Raw genomic sequence first — 17,641 nt, 5'->3', positions numbered from 1 at the left:
CGACTGGAGAGAGAGGGGCCTTTGGTCTCTCAATGGCACCGCTGAGCATTCCACAGACAAACGCAAGAGCAGGGGGCTTTTCAGGATGGGTGAGCACGCGGGCTCTGCCCTTCACCACCTGTGGACACTTGAGAAACTTCCTTAATTTTCTCTGCTTCTCAGTTGTTTTCGTCTGCAGAGGGTAAATATTTTTTTAAAGTACCTTGTAAAACAATTTTTTGTTTCCATTTTTAATTTTCAAAATTTTTCCATCTTCATTAAAGTAGAACTGACAAGCAAAAATTATGTATGTTTAAGCAGTACGGTGCAATGTTTTGGTATATGTATACTTTGCGAAGTGATTACCACAGTCAAGCTAATTACAGTGTTCATCACCTCACATGTTGCCCCTTTTATTGTTATTGTTTTCGTAGTGACAACACTTAAGATCAACTCTGTTAGCAAATTTCAGGTATATGATACAGGATTATTAACTATAATCTCTCTGCTGTACATTAGATCTGGAGAACTTATGCCTCCTGCCTAACTGAAACTTGTTACCTTTTGACAAACATTTTCCCATTTCCCCCACCCCCTGGCCCATATGTGGAATCTAAAAATGTTGAGCTCATAAAAGCAGAGAGTAGAATTATCGTTGTAAGGCAATACTTACATATTGTAAGCATGCTTTAGCCAGACTTTCCCACTGAGGCAGCATCTGCCACTTCACCATTGTGCCACCCAATACTCATGTGCAAAGCACTCTATTGCTCGTATCACCCTGGACCGTCAAGATGCACCCCACCCTCTAGCCTCTGAAAGCAAACAACAAACAAAGTAACTCTAATACTTTAAGGGTGGGGTCAGTGTTTAATCCTTCTTCATAAGTCTAAGACCCAACGCCCAGTTCTTAAAAAGTCCTGGCACAAAGTATGTATTAAATGCTTAATAAACAAAATAATTCTTGTTGATAAAATTAGTAATTTTTACTAATTTGTGGTAGATACAGCTTTGATGTTTAGGATCTTGTAAAGCATTGGTGCAGAGTCCATTGGCTTGGTCAATGTGGCATTACAGCTGAATCAGGAACATATGTGAAAAGGGAATGAGCTTCCCATGCGGGTAAAATAATCTCGAATTAATGTACATAATAAACCAGGCGCGACATGACTTGCGAACTCCCTGAATTAGCGTTGGAGCACTTAGTGTAATCTCATTTTTGTATTGAGTAGCATCATTGCGCAACTTCGCCTGGAAGAGTTCAATTTTAGAATGTCTAGAGTGTGCTTATGGGGAAAATTTTGGAAGAATCTACGTTGCCAACTAAGCTTTTCTTCTCTCCTCTAAATTGATATAGGGAAACATTTATTTTTGTTTCCAGAAATTTAAAGTAGTCAGAATGGCAAATTAACCATAATTAATGAACTCAACAAAATCAAAAGACTTTACAATCTTGTTTTTTAAAGAAAAGCTACACTAGATTAAATATTTCTATAAATGACAAGCTTAATGGACAAAGCTTTAAAGAAATGTCTCATCTGTATGTAAAGAAGCATCTTTATTTGCAACGATTATTTCCAATCGGAATAAGATATAGAAATAGAATTGTTCTTTTCTGGTAATGATGCCAAGTACATATTGCTGTTGTATAAACTCTGTTTTGCTTAATCAATTGAAATGACCAAGGCATTCTGACATTATTATGCAGTTCAAACTTTGATCCACCTACCATTTCAGTAGATTAGAAATAGAAATCAGGTTTTGACTTACAAATTAATTGCATGTCGGCATTAGTCTATTATTTTAATTCTGAATAAATATATTTCATTAACTAAAAGGCAGAGCCTCTTAAGGACAATAATGATAAGGGCTAATACCTGTGTATTTACATAAACACCATGCTCCTCAATGTCATTTTATAAGTGTCAGAGCTGGATTCAGTCTCAAACCTCCTGATTCTAAGTTCCTTGCCCTCTGCCCTGCTTATACCAATAAACTTGGTCTTTTGTGTCCCTACACCTCTTTTTATGTGTTGCCTTGCTTCTGCTGCCCTCCAAATCACCATTCTTGGTGTAGACACAACTATTGGGATATCCAACCAACTCCGGGCAGGTGCTGGCGTCAAACGTCACCGTCTCTGCCCACTCCCTCACTTCCTTCTGCTCTTAGCCATGTGACATTGAGTCTAACGGACAAGCTGGGAAACTCACCACTATTAAACAGCTAATATTCCATGTAGAAATTGACTCAGACCAATAAATCATGCTTATATTTTATTTTAGTAGTAGTGTGGTAGGCTTCTTTTTGTCACCACAGGCTTTACAACTCTTAAATTGCTCTACATACATAAAGATGGGCTTCCTTTTCAGAATAGTTTGAGTCAATGAATCCCCCTTGAAATGTTAGAATTTTCCCATTCTCATGCTTGGGCATCATTACTAGAGGTTACTTTGCCATCCTCATTTTGTATTTGTGAACTGCCCAAGGTACTTCAGAGGCAATGTGTCATCAAACAAAAGTATACTTCTTTGTAGCCAAAATGGAAAAAAAAGACTATTAACTACTGAGCACAGATGAAAATGTACAGCTCAGACTCTCAGAATTATTGCCAACATTGCAACAAAATCTGAAATTTCTGATTCCCACTATATTCTGGTGGTGTCAATTTGACTATTTAAAAAACTACTCATGGTAATAATTTGTGAACATTGAAGGAGAGACTGAACTATATTTCTAAAATATATTTTTCCAATTATTTTGTTTTGTCACCTCAAATATAAAGCAAAACCCAACCACACCCAAATAAACCAAAAAAAAAAAAAGGCTTTATGCCCTGATTAATGATTTTTGCAATTATTTTTTGTTACCCAATAATTCAACACAAAACAATTTGCGTATTTTAAATATCAGAACAATCCCTTCCCTATTGATTTCATTTATACCTGAGATTCACGTGTTCGTCCCTGGTGTTCTGCAAAGGAATTAAATGACAGCAAATATTAGTGTGTCTAGACTTTTACTCCAACACGCAAACTGTTTTCTCCAGTTTTAGAACAAATAAATGGCTAAGAGGATGAGACAGTGTATAAAGTAATGGGTTCCAGAGGTAAAATACCTATGCCTATAAAGAGAGGAACAGATGGTGTACTTCAGAATTCTCCAACTAACAAGGAATGTTCTATTTTGTGTGGATCCCTAAAAGCTGATCTTAAACTCCCTCACCGGCTGAACACTCCTGCTCATGGCTCTCCTCTCATTTAACTGTGAGACAATTAGGCCTCCTTGATAAGGTGGAGGTGAGTTCTTAAGCTATGTTGGTTCTTTCCGAAGAAATCCTGAGCTGAGTTGGGTAAGTGAGATGTGTAAATTAAAGTTGATAAAAATATAACAAAGAGCCCCAAACCACCAACACTCATCAGCATCTTTTTCTTGCCTCCAGGCTCTTTGGCTCCCCGCTCCTGCTTTCCCTTATTGCTTCTGTCGTTTCTCCATCTGCTCCATCTGTTAAGGTCCACTTAACACTGTAGGGCTTGTTGGTTTAAGAAAAAACACGCCAAATAAAAGGATTCCAATAAGTGATTTTTTGCTTAAAATATCAGGTAATTTGTAGAGCTATCAAAATCCAAATGTTTTTTAACTCCTGTATATGTGGCTATACGTAATATTGAACAATATGTCCTGCAAGAGAGGTTGTGAGGCTTGTCAAAGAGACAATGATGCCACTTGAAAAATTGTTAAGAAAACATTCAAAAAAAGATTGGAAGACAGTAACAACTTAATAACTAACTTCTTTTAGGTCCACTTAAATCGTGCTCTCTTTACTCAATTAGTGTCCCAGAGGGAAACAAGCTACTGTGAGAAGACATTCATCTCAACTGCTGCTTGGGTAGAAAAGTAGGTTAATCTTAACACCACCTGAATTGATTTTCTGAAATAATATATGAGGGATATTCTTTCCAAACTTTGTAATTGCCTTGTTATCCGTTTAGGGAGGAATACAGAAGAATGCATTCCTAAAACCAAAGAAATAAATCTTATTATTACTAGGAGTGGAAACTTTGTATAATGGGAAGAATATTGACTAGGAGCCAGGACTTCTGGGCTCTGACCCTCGTTCTGCCACTACCAAAGTCACTTTCCCTTCAGCAAATATCGGATCTCTGGTCTCCATTTCCTAGCCTATAAAATGAGGGCTTTGGGCTTAATCTCTAAAGTACTGTCAAATTCTAAAATTATTTTTACCTAGCTTAATGCATTAAGTGTGCTTCTGCAAGCATGCTTCCACGATCTCCCTCAAGACCAGCTTATTTTCTTGAATTTCCCGAAGATCGTTCATAGACTTTAACATACGGACAAAGGGCGGTAAGAAAATTGCTTTAGGTAAATGCAGATTAGAATTCAGACACCCCATTATGATTTACCAAGTCTAGTTTCATTAAATTCTCAGCCCCTTTGCTCGTCAAAAATGTAAATGTTTTGAAAATCCATATATTAATTAAGTGAAGTAAGAGATAATCTACTGAATGCACAAGCCATGAGCAGATTCCTATGTCAGTCCATTATGCAATTTGATAGTATATTCAAAGAACTTTACAGCTGTTAGGAATTTCATAATTTTGTTTTTACAAATAGTTTTTAAAAAATTAGAGGTGGTGAATGACTTCTCTCTAATCTTTTACAGTTTTATGGAGGTAAAATCTACATACAATAAACTAATTCACAAAGGACAATTTTATGTTGTGACGTATGTATAGACCTGTGAACACCTCACCTCATCAGGACCATCGTATTCTTCCCCTTAAAACCTACTCTGAGCGTCTTTGTGATCTTCCCTGCTCTCCTTCTCCATCCACAAGGAACCATTGACCAGCTCTCTGGTTCAATATATCAGTTTGCATTTTCTACAATTTTATGCAAAGGTAAAGATACATTATGTATCCTTCGTCCGACTTCACTCACTCCGCCTATTTATATTGAGTTTCATCTACGTTACCACCATGGGGAGACAATCGTCCATGGGTCTCTTATGTCTTCTGCACGTCCTGCGAGCAGAGTTGCTGACTGACTTTGTTATGAGTTGTCTCTGCAGGGATCTTTGTATAGAGAAGAGACTTGGAATCTATTGTCCAGTATTATAAAGACATTGTCTTCCTACAGGGCAAAGTTCAAGCAAGCTCATTGCCCGGCATAAAATGTTTGGATCCCTGAGCTTGAGAGCCTTGTCCTGTAGCACAGTGTATTCCACGTGCCTTCTTCATGTCGCCCTGCTGGCACTGGGGCTCAGAAGACCCACTCTGGCTGCCGCTCTTGTTGTGCATAAGGAAGTCCTTTGTCTCTGACCCAGGAGACTCATGTCTTCTGCCAGCATCCATGAAATTGTGCCAGACTAACTTTTAGCTGGCAAATAGAGCAAAATCTCAGATCCTTCACCATTCTTGACAGTCTGTTCACTCTTTTTTTATCAATGACTATTAATCCATTTTATGGATACACTTCAATTTGTTAACCCGTTCATTAGTTAATGGATATTTGGGCTGTTTCCAGTTTTGGGCAATTACAAGAAAAAAAACTGTTATGAACATTCATGTACAAGTATTCTTGTAAACTACATTTTTCATTTCTCTTTGGTAAATAACCAGATGTAGAATGACTGGGACAAATTGAAGTGTATGGTTAACTTTTTAAGAAGCTGCTACACAGTTTTACAAGGTGGGTGTATCATTTTACGCTCCCACCAATGTATCTTGGTAATAATCTCCATCAGTTGCAACATCTTGCAGCACTTGTCTCCATACTTTTTTGTGTTTTGACAAATGGAAGCTCTTAAGGTGGTCGTGCTTCTCAAGGTGGTATCTTTCGTAGGCTGGGCTCCTCTGCTCACTGGGACCATGGGCTGTGCTCTGAGGCTGCCCAGGGTCACTGTTCAGACTCCCTGGTTACGTGGGGCCAGAGACTGCTCAACAGTTGGGCAGGGCTGCTTGTCTGGCTCCCTGCCCTAGGGCACTGTGGGATGGGTCTGTGGCTGGCGGGGTCCTCTGGCCAGGCTGCCTGGATGGGTAGCGTTGGAGGCTGCTAATTTGCTTCCCTGCCGAGGTGGGGCTTTAGAACGGGCTGGTACAGCCTGTCAACTGCAGACCCAGATCAAGCAGAGCTGCCAGTGTGGCTCCCTGGACACAGGGCCACCAGCAGAGCCACTGTAAGCAGGAGTGTGTGGGCCGAGGTCTGAGCACGGGTTGCGGGATGACCTGCCCCTCCCGCCCTCTCCCTCTGAGCCCCGAGGATTCTCCCAGGGAGCCCCCTGAGACGAGACCTGTGTAGGTCTTCTGGGCAGCATCCTGCAACGCTGGGAAAGCAAAATGTCCACCTTGAGTTCTCTTTTCCCACTGGAGAAACTGTGGTGGGTCAGGGGAGATCTCTCAAGGCTTCTGTGCGGGCCTGGGGGGCGCGGACAGCGTGGGTCAGAGCCCGCCCCTCCTCTCAACTTGTAATGTGGTCCTTCTCAGTCTGTGTGGTCCGGGGCGCTTCAGCCTCACCCCTAGGTTCTGGGATTTTCTCAATGGCGTCTTGTCTGTGGGTAGATGTTAGCTGATCTTCTTGTGAGGGGGACTGAAGTCGGGAACAACCTGTGTCCCCATCTTGATGCTGTTCTTTCCTTGGAGGATCCTGACACAGGTCCCACTGGGACCCTGGTGGCCGGCTCCTGAAGGCGGGGAAAGCTAGGTTGGTGATGGCAGCATCTGTGCAGGCTGAAAAGAAACAACCTATTAATAGAAATACAACATGGGCAAGTCTTGAATACATCATAATTAGTGAAAGAGGGAACTTTTTGAGGTAATGTAAGTATTTTATAACATAATGTGATCCTGTTTACAAAACCCGTAATTACCCAAACTCAATAATAAGCTGTATTGTTAAAATGGGTGAATTTTACTGCACATAACGTACAGCTCAGTAAACTGGGGAGAGTGACAGACAGAGTGACGCACACAGAGTGACAGAGAGAGAGAAGGAAGACTGGCAGGCTTAGGACCTGAACTAGATTGGACCATGAAATGTGTCCCATTCTTGAGAAGTCAGTCCTTTTAAGGTACTGAGAAGCCAATCTGACAGGCAAAAATGAATTTACAGTAAGCCACTTACAGGGCTAGCCAAGGCAGCAAAAAATATGCACTTCTGCACCTGTTTGGTTTGCCGGAGGAAAAACAGCCAAGAACAGAGAAGAGGCCCCTGCTGACCAAATTCTATGTGAATTACTCTAACTGGAAGGATCCATTTGGCATCCAGAGAACTTAGCTGCTCGAGAATCTAGTAAACAGCTTTTACTTAGATAGTAAGTTGTAAGAAGAAACGGAGAGAGGAATGGTGGCTGAATGAGCCAATAAATAGCATCCACCAAGTGCTGCTTGGCTTTTCTTATTGGCTTGTAGAGGCTCTTTACATATGTTGGTAATAGTCTATTTATTTGTATACATTTTTGTCTTTTGATTAATGAAGGCTCTTAAGGTAGTTATGTTTCTCAATGTCCTTTTTATAATTTGTGCCTATTATGTATAATATAAGCAGTCTTTCACCAACCCATGTTTATAATTATTTTCTTTTGTCCTCTAAACTTTTATATATATACATATTCTTTGAGGACGATTAGCCCTGAGCTAACATCTGCTGCCAATCCTCCTCTTTTTGCTGAGGAAGACTGGCCCTCAGCTAACATCCGTGCCCACCTTCATCTACTTTATATGTGGGACGCCTACCACAGCATGGCTTTGCCAAGCGGTGCCATGTCCACACCTAGGATCTGAACTGGCGTACCCCGGGCCGCCAAAGCGGAAAGTGTGAACTTAACTGCTGCACCACTGGGCTGGCCCCTAAACTTTTATATTTTTGACATTTATTTATTGATTTTTAATTGAAGTACAATTGAAATACAACATTATATTAGTTTCAGGTGTACAACATAATGATTCAACATCTGTATACATTGTGAAATGGTCACTATGTAAGTGTAGTTAACATCCGTCATCTCACATAGTTACAAAAAACAATTTTTTTCTTGTGATGAGAATTTTTAAGATCTACTCTTCTAGCAACTTTCACGTATGCAATACAGTATTATTATCTGTAGTCACCATGGTGTACATCACACCCCCATAACTAGAAGTTTGTACCTTTTGGCCCTTTTCACCTATTTCTCCAAGTCCTCTACCCGCCTCCCCCACCTCTGGCAAACACCAATCTGTTCTCTGTATCTATGAGCTTGATTTTTTGTTTTTTGTTTTTGATTTTGCTTTTAGATTCCACGTATAAGTGAGATCCTATGGTACTTGTCTTTCTCTGTCTGATTTATTTCACTTAGCGTAATGCCCTTGAGGTCATCCAAGTTGTCTCAAATGGCAAGATTAAATTCTTTCTTACGGCTGAATAATATTTCATTATATATATTTATAATGTATGAATAATTAATAATATATCTATCATATTTGCTTTATCCATTCGTCCATTGATGGGCACTTAGGTAATGTTTCCATGTCTTGACTATTGTAAATAATGCTGCTATGAACACAGGAATGTTGATATCTTTCTGAGTTACTCTTTTCATTTTCTTTGGATAAATACCCAGCAGTGGAATTGCTGGATCATTTGAGGAACCTCCATACTGTTTTCCATAGTGGTTGCACCAATTTACATTCCCACCAACAGTGCACAAAGGTTCCCTTTTGTCCACATCCTCACCAACACTTGTTATTTTTTCTTTTTGACGATAGTCATTCTAACAGGTGTGAGCTGATATCTCATGTGGTCTTGATTTGCATTTCCCTGATGGTTACTGATGTTGAGCATCTTTTCATGTGCCTGTTGGCCATCTGTAGATCTTCTTTGGAAAATTGTCTATTTAGATCCTCTGCCCATTTTTTAATCAGATTTTTTCTTTGCTCTTGAGTTGTATGAGTTACTTGTATATTTTGAATATTAACCCCTTATCAGATGGGGTTGCAAATATTTTCTCTGATTCAGTAGGTTACCTTTTCATTTTGTTGAAATGCCCTAGGATTTATTTATTTGCATGTGATTTTAGGTAAGTTCTCAATATCATGGAAAAGCAATTATCCCATCACTATTTATTGAAACTCCATCTTTTTCACTATCCTTAAAGCCACTCCTGTCATACAAACATGATTCATTTCTTGGCACTTTATACTGTCCCCTAACTCATTCTTCCTCAGAAATATCTTAGCTCTACTTGGCTCTTTGTCATTTTACCTAAGCTTTAGAATTTGACAATTCAGTTTGTCAAAATCCAAAGCAAGCAAACAAAATCTTGCAAGTTTTAATGACATTAAATCTATAGATCAATTTGGGGGTAATTGGCATCCTTAAAATATTACATCTTCCAAACCATGAACATGATACAGCTTTCCAAATATGTGTCTTTTCAGTGTACCTGAACATTTATTTTTTCATAGAGATCTTAAGGACTTTTGTTAGATTTATTCCTGTTTTATATTTTTAGATATTACTTTAAAAACGACATATTTTAGTAACAATATATATATATTTTTTACTTTTTGCTGAGGAAGACTTGCCCTGAGCTAACATCCACTCCCAATATTCCTCTTTTTGTGTGTATGCCACCACCACAACATGGCCACTGACAGACGAGGTGCATAGGTCCACACCCCGGAACCAAGCCCGGGCCATCGAAGTGAAGTGTGCCAAACTTAACCAGTAGGACATGGGGTTGACCATTAGCAATAATTTTATATTCAACGATAATGGTAAATTTTCTCAATAGTTCTAATAATTAGTGTGTAGTTTCTCTTGTGTTTCCCAGATGGAAAATCATAGCATCCGAGTATAATGAGTGTTTGGTTTCTTTTCCTTTTCTTTTTTAACATGTGCTCTTCAAGAGTCAAATATCTGAATACTTTTTATATTTGACTAAGCTATCTGGTTTTTGTTTCTCCTATTGGCTCTGAAAATTAATGCCTTGTTTCTCTTCTGGTTCATGAGTTTCATTGGACGGTCATATTCCTTGGGAATTTTTTCTGTGAAGACTCCGAAACCTGGCTTGAACAGGATCTGATCTGCTTCTTCTTAAAGGTTCCTGGGGCAGCAGACACTGGAAAGATTTAAGCTAAAATCTTAGCATGAATTTTTTTTCTTTAGACCACTCAGATAAGCTATTCCACTGGAGGACTGCCATGTAGTTATGAGTTACCAGGGGAGTTTGTTTTGTTTTAAATCTCCATTCGGCACTTAGATTCTTAAAGAAGAGGCTTGTGTCTAGTTCCTCTTGACATAAGGCTGTAGCCTTTTAGTGTCCCAGCTATAGAAGTGAAGTGTCTGTTATTGGATTCTCCACCGTGGGAAGGGTGGTTCCTAGGTTTTCTCTCTTTTCCCCTAAATCTTGGCAACAAAATGTGAAATTCGAGCTCAGTGTTAGCAAACGCCCTTAGGATGAGTTAGCTCTGTAATATCTTAGCAGCTTAACATTGCCTTTTAAAATATTTTATCAAACCTTTTTAATTTTGTTTTTGTTTTTGTTTTTGTTTTTATCAAGAGAGGTCATTTAATGCATCTGCTCTCCTAAGCTGCAGAAAATGGAAGCACTTAATCTTTATGTAACTATCTAAATCCTGTATTTGAGAAGCAGAGGAAAAATTATTTATAAATTTTCAAATATTACTTATAAGATTAAGGTCAGTTTGAAGAGTTTGAAATTCTTATAAAAATTAACAGAATTAAATATATACTTGCTTCTAAGCCTATTAACTAGGAATATAATCACATCTCATTCAAAAATAATTGTTTCCACTTTATAAAAAATAATCATTTTTTTATACATGACAACACAAAGGTAGAAGACAAAAAAGTGCCAGAAGTTGTTAAGAAATACAAATGGAAGAATAAGTATTTTTGGCATTAGGAAACATTTTCTATCATGACCTGATCCAGTATGAACTCAGTTGTGCTCTACTTTTTCCTTCTCTAGAAAAATCATTCCGATTCTAAAGTGATATTAAAAAGGACAAAAATTTATGTAATATCTCTTAGAGTACCTCCACCCTTCCATCGACATTTATATTTCACACCATTCCTTTATATTTCCTAACGACTGTAATAATGAATGCTTAATCTCAGTATGAACTCCAAATCTTAATTTCATAAAACTCAATAGGAAGTCAGGTTTTAAACACACTCTTTGGGTCTTGATGATGTTTACTCTCCTCCGAGCTTCTGCCTGGCACTTTTGCCCAACTTACCATTGATGAGGCTGAGAACCTTTCTATGGGATGTCTATTGCGTAGATAATATTTCAATCCTAAAAATAAAGGGATTTACTGAGGATTCCTAGTTGATGTTTCTTCTAGATCTTCTTGAGATGTGTGGTTTTCATAGAAACATAGCACGATTGCATCCTAACAGGAAAGGCAGAAAGGTTTTAGTTTGTCAAACTACAACATTGTTCTCCAGAATGGTCCAGATGTTCCTGCCATGGGACATGCCATCTTTAGTATTGATTTCATTTTAAAACTTACACCAAAGATCCATTTCAATAGTAGCGCTTCTTTATAGATTTACCATTCCATTTTACAATCTTCAATATAAAGTTTGGGAGAAGATATTGATGGAAAATATTGCTCAAATTCAAACATGATCTATGAATTTGAGTTCTTTGCAAGAGAACAAAGACCAAAAAGTAAAGTGTTTCAGATTAGAGTTTAGCAACAAAATGTTCATCTTACCCATCTTTCAGGGGAAAGAAAATATGAGTTGAGAAAATTGAAACAGCCCATATGTAAACTGCTTTATCCATTTTCCAGTCCCAAGGTGGGTGACAGCAACAATTGCACTTTTCAAATAAACAGTTCGGGGAAGTCTTAGAGCTTTGTAAGAAATTACTTAAAATAAAGAAACCTATCCAGTGTCCCATAAATCAAACACATTCTTGGTGGGGCTAAATAAGTAAAATCTTTCTGTGAGTATATATTGCAATAAAACCTCAGGTCAAAATACCAAAATGAAAAGGATGATAATTCTGCCCAAAACTCCTTTGCATAAATGCATTTGTAATACAGGAACATTAACTGCATCGTGCTTCCCAGGGAACTTATTGTTGTTGTGGTTAACTGAATTTGTTTGAAATTCATGTGGACACAGATTGTGAAAAACCAAACTGAATGCATGTGCTTTTCCAGAAGGAAACTCATCTGTGAGGCTGATAGAAAACACAGTCGCATGTTGCATCTAAATGTGCTATAAAGGGAGTATGGCAGAAATTATGACACCGCCGCAGAACGAAGCCCGTTATCTTATATCATGACAGTTGCAAATATAGCAAACAATAAATTCATTATTATTACCGGATTATAAACCCAAGTAAATCTCTAATATTGCATAGTAAAGCCATGTAAGGAAACCAACACTTCTAGCTCCGGAAATGCTTTTCTAATGAAATACCTGGAGTTGCATACCAATCGTGATGTAAACTGTGCTTAGTGGGTTAGTGACTATGGCTCCTCTGAGGAAAACTGTGAAGCAGAGCCACGGTTCCATTTCAAAAGGGAAAATAAATTGAAGATCATGAAACAAATTTCTTTCCACTTTCTAGCAAAATTGGTATGGAATTTAATGTGTCACAAACCAGAGTAATAGTCTCCCTTTCAGTCTGGAGTGGGAAGCCTTCTCCTCTGAATTCAGCACTCTAACATACCATGGTCTCCTGGAGGTAAAAGGTAAGAGGTCACAGTTCTGCAGGCTGTCTTCAATAGGTGAACATCTCACATCTGTACTGGTGAAGGGTCCATTCTCTTCTTTATAATCTTTAGATAGGAGGTATTGGAGATTGAGGACCAGGTCTTAATCTTCTCTTGTCAGCTACTGCTGTGTAACACATTATCTCAGAATTTAGTGGCTTAAGACAACAACCATTTTGTTTATTTGCTCACAATTCTGTAACTTCAGCAGAGCTCTATGGGGACAGCTCATCTCTCCTTCACGTGGTGTCAATCGGGCTGACTTGACTGATGCCAGGCTCAACTCTGAGGCAGCCTCACTCCCAAATCCTAGATGGCCAAGCTGATACTGTCTGTTGGCTGCCAGCCAAAGGAAAGCTGATGAATGAGGCCTAAGCTCTCCTCCACGAGATCTCGCCACGTGGCTAGGCTACGCTTTTCACAACTTCGTGATCGTGGTCTCAGAGTAGTTGAATTTCACGTGTGATGGCACACTGTCCTCAAGATGCAAAAGCAGATGTGGTCAATGCTTCTTAAAGCTTAAGCCCAGAGCTCTCAGAGCTGGTAAGTGTCCTGTCACTTCCTCCACATTGTATTTCTTAGATAACAGGTTCAAATTCAAGAGGAGGAGATTACACAAAGAAATAAATACAGGCAAGCATCCTAACAGATTACTATGGACCTCAGCACTATACACACAGATGATACTAACTGAACAGTCTTGCATGAATGACTTATAGATCACCTAAGTCATCTGATCTCAATGTTTTATTACCTTAATTACGTTTTCCCTGGTGATTAGCTACAATTTCTCCTTATTTAATTTAAGCACATTTTCTCTGAGTTGAAATTACTGCAGCTTATTGCCAATAAATGGTCAAAATCATCTTCACAATGCATGTTTTTGCTTAAAGACAAGCGTTCAATTAGGGAGCCATTTACTCTCTGTCTGAAAAACAAACTCATTTTGCTGCCATATGGGAAAGAGGAAAGACGGTTAAATACTTGGCAAAGAGAGTTAATGACTCGTCCTCGGAAGGGAGAAGAATTTCTTTGAATCCAACACAAGATGGTCTGAGTGCTTCCAGCGAGCTGCGTAAGGAAGAGCCAGGGCCCAGGGACCATCTCATGCCCTGGTGTCGCCAATGGGTCCTGAGTCCTGAGTGAAGATTCCTAATTTCAAGTTCTCCTTTGCCACAATCAAGCCATGTATCTTAAACCAGTCGCTTCATCTCTCCAGGGATCTGTTTTCCGGACTGTAAAACGAGAGGGTTGTACTGAAAATTCCTAAAATACAAAACAAAAATACCTTCAGCTACAACACTCCAAGATTCTATTCAGAAAACACAAAACCTTTGTAATTAAAGAGAGCCATGATTCCTTTCTATTTGCATAGCCTTTTTATCTTCACAGAGTGAGAAGAAACAGCATCCCCCGTTTGGCAAACATGTGCATCTTTGAAAAATATTTTACCTCATATTTGGCATAGTTCTGGTAAAGTTTTGTTTTCCTCGAGGTTTGAGATTTATTTCTGCAGAAAGAAAAAAAGGATATTTGTAGTTTATAAATATGCTTCCTTGTAGATTGATTCTTTGTGTTTATTTTTTTTTTACCATTTCCATTTATATATAAAAGTTTCAAATAAGTGAAGGGAATTTTTAAATTAGAAAACAGATTTATGGGATTGCAAATGCATGTTATGGTTTTGCAACATCAGCTCATCCTCTGGTCCCATTTCTGTGTTCCTTTCACCATAGGTCTGGTAAAAGATCCCCAAGCTTTCTCTTTTACCAATAATAGATGTTGGATAAAACATAAATCAAGGTATTAGATGAGCATAATATTAACATATAGTCCATTTGTGTACTGGACATGGCTTGCATCAGCTTGTGAAAACAGACTGTGTCCATTTCCTGCTCATCTTCATTCAACAAAGTCATGTTGGTAGAGAGAATTAGCCGTCATGGGAATGTTCACACCATGGAAACTGGCAAATACTCTAAATCAAGGTTCTTCTCTTTCCTTCTTTCCTTCCTTTTTTCCTTCCTTCCTTCCTTTTCTTTCTGAAAGCCAGTTGTTAAACATTTATATTCACACCACAGAGCAAAAGGCAAGGAGTCAGATCAGAGGGCTAGAACAATGATGGACAATCAGAGTCAACACTTAAACTGAGACCTGAATGACAAGTTGGAGTCAGCGGTATAATCAAGCAGAAAGTATCTCGGATAGAGCATTAAGATGTGCAAAAGACATAAGCCAGGAACAACACCGGCATATTTGAAAAACAGTAAAGCAAACAGTAAGAATAGAATGTACTTAGCAAGCGGGTCACTCTCCTGGAAGGGATGGGAAATGCAGGCAAGGAGTCAAATCACAGAGGGATTTATAAAGCATGGTAAGGATTTTGAAATTTAAGAATAAATCCCAAAGGAAAACCTTAAAGAGTTTTAAGCTGAGGCATGACATGATCATATTTATTTATAGAGAACAATATAGATTCTCTGTGTCGCATGAATTAGGGTTGAGGGTGTGGAGGACAAGTGGAAGAAGGCACGCCAGTTATGAAAATATTATAATGACTCAAGTGAGAAATAAGGGCAGGCTAGTTAGGTGGTGAAGATGTGGAGAAATCCAGAAAGGTTTGATTACTGTTTGCAGGATATTTCTATAGGATTTGATGATGAATTTGATGTGTAGAATACAGGAAAACTCTCAGGCACATAGCCTGGGTTTTTCATTGAATCCAGATATCATTTACTATGGTGGCAAAGACGTGGAGAGGAAAATATTAGAGATGTTGGTAGATGGCTCTATTTTAAATGTTCTGTGTTTGAGTTCTCCATTACATGCAGAAGCAGAGATATCAAGAAGGTAGTTGAATGTATATGTACTGTATTTCAAGGGAGAGTTCACGGATATTGATATCTTGAGAATTGTCAATGCGTACTTGATATTTAAAACCAAAAACACAGGGGAATTACCTGGAGTTAAGGAAAGAGAGAGAAGGGATCCAAAACAGATTCTTAGAACACTCAACATTCAGAAGTAAAAGAGTAGTGGAGAAGCCCATGGAGTAAAGTGGGATGGAGGAACCAGAGATTAAAAAACAAAAAAAACACCAAGGAAGTTTTTTGTCATTGGAAAGAGAAGAAAGATGTGTTCAGTAGCACTCAATCCTGCTGAGGGTTGATGGTTATAAGACCTGAGAACTGGACTGGTGGGTCTGCAGACAGATGGAGTGGCTAGCTAGTAAAAGAAGTCAAAGAAGTGGAGACAGGTTGAGTTGTCAACTAGTTCTATATATTTCTCTACGAAGGGGAGAAGAAAAATGGGAGATGTGCGTTCAAGGGAAGAATTGCCTGTAAGATCAGAACTGCTGGATCATATTTGCATATTAAAGGGAATAAGAAAAGAGAAGAAAATGTTGATGACGAAAACAAGAGGATAGGTAAATGAAAGAGCAAAGTCCTAGAGAAGGAAAGGAGGATGGGATTCAGAGAACAAGCAGAGGGCATAGCTTTTGATGGGCATAGGGATATTCTTCTATGGTTACAGGAGAGAGACAGACAGACAGTTATATACATATTTGTAGATTGATGAAGGAGTTAGTGTTAGTTACATCTACTTTCTCAATTAAATACAAAATTAGATCATGAATGAGAAATGAGGCAAGAGAGGAGATTGGGGAGAAAGGAAAGTATTAGGTATAGATGAACCTGGAAAACCGATAGAGATCTGTAGTGAGATGCTGTAGCATGTCAAGAGCCCTTTTGAGATCCGTGTCCATGAACTTAGAGTTTCCAGTCATCTAAGTTGGGTGACTTCCTCTAATAAGCTTCAGCAGCTCTTAAGGTGGGTAATTCTCCATGGAGGACAATTAGCCCACCCAGGGCTAGACCGTGACAGAGGCATGGCCAATGTGAGTCTGAGCTCAAATATTTGGTATAGTTGTCGGCGTCAGCGTGCTGGTGGAAGGCTTTCCTAGGTCTGTTTCGGACAATATGTTATCAAATATTATATTATTAGATTAAGAGTTGGTGGATCCGGTGACTTCAGCTAGCTGGGGACAGTAAGCAAGGAAAATCAGGGAAATGAATCCTTGAGGGCAAATGCCAGAAGAGTGGCTGAGGCAGACCAGCAGCTAGAAGAATAGCACAGGCGAGCGATCAAGCGGGAGCGACGGTCTGAAACACAGTTGCCAAGGCCGAGAGCTGGGGTAGATGCCCTGCAGACCATTTCAGCAACGTAATTTCCAAAGGAATCCCATATCATGCCTGAGTATCCCTCCAGAGCTTAGCTGGGAATTTCTGTCTAAAGAGGCTGCCTATTCACCAAACTTTGTGAGACCCTCTTAAAAATTATGTTTGTTAACACCACAGAAGTTCCTGTTATTTATAAAATAGGATATTCTATTATGCATACAATACTTTGGATTGTATATAAAAAGGCTAAAATATCTTTTTCCAACACCACTGTCTTTGCTACATCATAAATTCAAACAAATACTATTTTATTTAAATTCTGTTACATTTCTCATTTAATAACAAAATATTTCTCCGAATATTATACTCTTTTTATTATGTATGTTAAATATTAAACATTTCTCTCCATTTTTATCAAAGGCTTAGAGATGTATAATCTACCTGGAATTTATTGTATAGTATGAGATAGGAATGTTCCTCTACATCCTAAGGATTTTTATTTTAATACTCACATTTATAGTATTAGTTTCTGGATATTGTGTTTCATTTTATTTTTAAATTCTCCCATGAGCTCTAAACTATTCAGATTGTGTATTCAAATTTTGTTGTTTTATAGGATGTGTTTTTGTTTTTTCTCAATGAGGTCAAGATATCACAGCTCTGTCTTTCAAAGTGCTCTCTCTCTCTCTTTTTTTTTGGTGAGGAAGATTGGCCCTGAGCGAACAT

This window comes from Equus caballus, chromosome 4 (genome assembly GCF_041296265.1).
Source record: "Equus caballus isolate H_3958 breed thoroughbred chromosome 4, TB-T2T, whole genome shotgun sequence".
In the NCBI taxonomy this organism is placed as follows: domain Eukaryota; kingdom Metazoa; phylum Chordata; class Mammalia; order Perissodactyla; family Equidae; genus Equus; species Equus caballus.
This window is presented reverse-complemented; position numbering follows the sequence as displayed.